Here is a 4189-nt window from a genome sequence, read left to right on the forward strand (position 1 = left end):
AACTCAAATTCTAGCTGGCCCCGGGCCAGCCCGGCCACATGCACACCCAGGGCACCATGACCCAACACCACCCCACCAAGCACCAGCCCCTGTCACGTGCCTGCACCCACAGGACTGCCACAGTCCCACCCAACTGCCACTTAACCATGTGCCTGCAACTGCTGCCACCATATGCCACTGGCACAGCTTTCCCAGACACCCGGCTCCCTAATTAACATGCAGCCATCTTGCCAGCCAACCAGGACTTTGCCCATGCTTCTGGGAGCCTCACCTGGGGATCACAGTGGCGCCGTGGCTGCTGGTATCTGGCAGTGGCACAGCCCTCACCCAGCAGTGCCACACAGCCCAGTGCCTTGGAGCTTAGAACACCTACAGACAGCAAAGCCTCTTTCATGTCTTTGGTTCTTTCATGGAGGAGACCTGCTCAGCTAGGTCCCTCCTCCTGGTAGAATGGGTACAGGCTGCATAGAAGAAAAGGAAACAAATGGGGCATCCAGGGTTTTCCTGGATTTGATGGGAACTACTTTTTAATTTTTTAATTTGCAAAAACAGATATTTTGGTGTCCAGAAATAAATCTACAGAGATCCTGGTGACAAAAAAAATTGCACCTTAAAAAGGCAGGGCAGCGCACGTGACCACTGGAAAGCAAAGCCTGGTTGGCCAGAGCCATGCTCTGGCTGCTGGCCAAAATACATGCTGCTAGATTGCTGTGGCTGCAGTCCCCAGAGGCCCCTGGTGCGCGGGCTAAGGCTGCTGGGGCCAGGCCAGGGGCTGCATATGCACGTGATGCCCCTGCCTCCAATCACTCTCCCCTGCTCGCCCCAGCAGAACAGACCAAAATCTTGGAAGTTTGTTCAGATTTTAAAAAACCGCCCGGAAGGAGCTGGGAAGACTTTTAACAAGGACATGTTTGGGAAAACCTGGACGTATGGTAACCCGGGCCTGCAGGTAATTTCCAGCAGAGGGAAACATGGGGGTAGGTGAAGACATTTGTCCCTGGGGCCCACAGGTAGGATTTGGAACCACTCTGGGGCAATAGGCCCGGGAGATGCCAGCACACTGACAGGGCGCCTTGGAGCAGGACTGCAAGCACGGGGAGGCTGGTTGGATCTGGTCTTCACCTCTCTCCCTCCTTCCAAGATGGAGCAAGGCAGCCAGGGCAGCTGGATGAAAAGCAGAATGGCTGAAGGAACTGTGCTGTATGAGTGAGGCTTTTCAGTGGCAGCTGAAGAGGAGAAGGCCCAGGGAACAACTAGCTCAGCACATGCAAGCAGAACCTTAGAGCCTTGGCACATGTTCCCTGAAAAACATCATAAAGGCATGTAAAAGCAGAGCAGTCATTAGTTAAGGGGTGTTAAGCTGTTATAAGTACCCTCTGATTGTTTAAAAGATTCACCACTCCAGCTGAGGGCTTTGGCCCTGGTGTCCCATGTAACATCAGAGGTCTGTGCAATACTGTGATATCTGAGTCTGTGGTATGGTGCTGTGTCATATAACGGCAGCATTTCTAGAGCTGTCTCAGGGGACGGCATCTTGTCCTTTTGCATTTGCGTGACTGTGACTTACCCCTAGCAGGCTGGTGAGTAAGGATGTGGCCAGGAACCAGGACTCAGTCCACTTCTGTAGTACTACAACAAGCAAGTATCCTCTGATCTGTCATCCCAGGACTTCAGATACTTCTAAATCCATTAGCAAGCATCCCACATGTAGGCCCAAGCCCAGCAATTTTAGATTTAGCTGACCCTACAGACAGACATGCTCATCACGTGCTCTTTAGTATAAAACTTCAATAATGTTTTTTCTGAAAGAATGAAAAAAATCTATTATTAAACAACAAATAACAAAAAGTAACCACTCAGCCTGTACTCTTTTCCTTCAGCTCCCTAGAAGAAGCTGAACAGTAATCAAGCATAAGCAACAGCTGTACACAAACAGCACTGCCTACTAATTTCACACTCAGAAGAAACCACTATGATTCTTCATTGTGGCTAGCAAAACCAAACACTAGCACACACCTGTCTCTAGGAACCAACTATAGAAATAATCCCTGAAAATACAACCTTAATAACATTCCTGCTGGCCCCAGCCCAGCCTAGCTGCACATGCACACAGGGCACCATGACACGGCACTGCCCTGCCAAACACCGGCTCCTGCCAGGTGCCTGCACCCCCCAGCACTACCACAGCCCTGCTCAGCTGCCATTTCACCGCATGCCCACAGCCGCTGCCACCAAATGCTTCTGTCCCAGCTTTCCCAGACACCCTGCTCCCTAATCAGCATACAGCCATCCTGCCAGCCAACCAGCACCTTGCCTGTGGTTCCAGGATCCTCCTCTGGGCCACTCAGTGGCTCTCTGGCACCACCCGTCACTGACCCTGACCCTGACCCTGACCCTGACCCTGACCCGGCCTGGCAAGGTGGGAACTGTGTCTCTGGCTCCTGCCGGCACCCAGCAGTAACACACCCTGCACCTAGGAGTACCATGGTGCAGCAGCACCTTTGAGTTGAGAGTGACGGGGGAAACACCTACATGTCCCTCTGCAGGTGGGGTGATTGCCATAGTCCCAGTTTCTCTTTGGTCTTGGCTTCCATCTTTTCTCATGCTGTTTGTCCTGTCAGCTCTGAGTGAAAATCCACCCTGAGGATCTTTAGGAGGAGAGGGCAGCTCGGTCTGATGCCCAACCATCACTACAGCTGAGGACTTTGGCCTTGGTGACCCGTGCAACATCAGAGGTCTGTGGAATGCCATGATGTCATAAGTCTGCAGCATGGTGTGATGTCATAAAATGGTGGTATATTTACAGCAGTCTCAGGTGGAAGCATCTTGTCATTTTGGACTTGTATGACTGTGACTTATCCCTTGCAGGCTGGTGACTAAGGGGGTGGGCAGGAGCCAAGACTCTAGTCCTCCCCTGTGGTGGGAGAGGAGCAGGAAGGAGACATGTAGCCTGGAGGAGGAGGAGAACCAGGTGGAACCTGTGGCTTCCCTCTCTTCACAGCCAGCAGGACCCCACCAGGGCGGAGAAGGGAGGGGAAGGGAAAATCATGTGAACAATTAATTGATGTGAGCTGTGGGGTGAAGAGAAAGGAGTGAAATAAAGGGTTTTTAAAAGTACTACTAATGAAGGAGTCTTTAGAGTCTTGCTTATGTCTCAGTGATTTGGGATTGGGTCAGAGAAAGAGGTTCTGGAGGCTGGGTTTAGAGGCAGCAGGGGTCATGCTGGCTGGTATGAGGGAGCTGTCTTGGGGCCTGAGAACTGGAGGAGGGGAAGAAGAGCCAGGGCAGAAGGCTGAGAACCAATGTGTTTGCTGCATAGCACAGAACACACAGGAGGGTAACACTGAGAACCAGCACACTCACTGCATGGAACAGAGCACAGAGCAGGGCAGAGCTGAGAAATGGGGTTTGCGGGGCCAAGGGCACTGAGGCACAAGGAACTGGCTGGCTGGTAGAAGTGGGAGGGGGTTTGGGGAGCGGGGTTAATGCTGCGATTAACAGCTGACATGGCTGTTCCTATTGGGCATGAAGACCACTAAAGATCTGGAAGGTGGGAAAAAGTAGAGGGGCTGAGACCTGCATGTCTTGGGATGTTGGAGAAATGGAAGTAAAGTGCCTTTGTGGTTGCTTCCCAGAGAATCCATGCAACAGCCAGGATTGACCTGGACGGAAAGAATCAATGATGAAGTTCCCTGTGTATGGAAAGGACAAAAAAGCACTTGATACAGTGTTAGTTTTGGAATAGCAAAAATAGTAATTTTAAGATCAGAAAAGCTAGGAAGGTGAAGAACAGTTAAGATGCATTTATTGAAATGGGAATCAGAGTGGTGTCACTGTCCATGAGTGGTTTGGACAAATGAACCATATTGGTCATGAGACCAATTTGTAGAGGTATAGGTATAAATATTTATTTATATAGAAATAAATAGTTTTGCAACCCCCCACAAAAAAACCCAAAGTGCTGCAGCTAACTGTGACCGCCTCCATGTGCCTGCGGTTCCCAGCTGCCAGTCTCAGAGTTTACATGTTGCAGGCCCCTCACAGGAGATGCCTGTGCAGCTGCTGGGCTTTGCTTGGCCACAAACACAGGTCTGGTGCTGCTTGGAGCAAGGAGGGAGCTGGTTACCAGAGAGGAGCTCTGAGAGCAGGGCCAGAGGTGGGGAAGGTAGCCTGGGAGCCTGCAAGAACC

At 51.3% G+C, this 4189-nt stretch overlaps 1 non-coding gene across 1 annotated transcript; it reads right to left on the minus strand.

Moving 5' to 3' along the window:
* Positions 1–1851: 1851 nt before the first annotated feature.
* On the minus strand, positions 1852–2064 carry LOC132249726 (small nucleolar RNA U3). Its single transcript, XR_009461282.1, has one exon. It is a non-coding gene; the product is annotated as a small nucleolar RNA U3 (small nucleolar RNA).
* Between the last annotated feature and the right edge of the window lie 2125 nt (positions 2065–4189).

Source organism: Alligator mississippiensis, chromosome 3 (assembly GCF_030867095.1).
Source record: "Alligator mississippiensis isolate rAllMis1 chromosome 3, rAllMis1, whole genome shotgun sequence".
NCBI lineage: Eukaryota > Metazoa > Chordata > Crocodylia > Alligatoridae > Alligator > Alligator mississippiensis.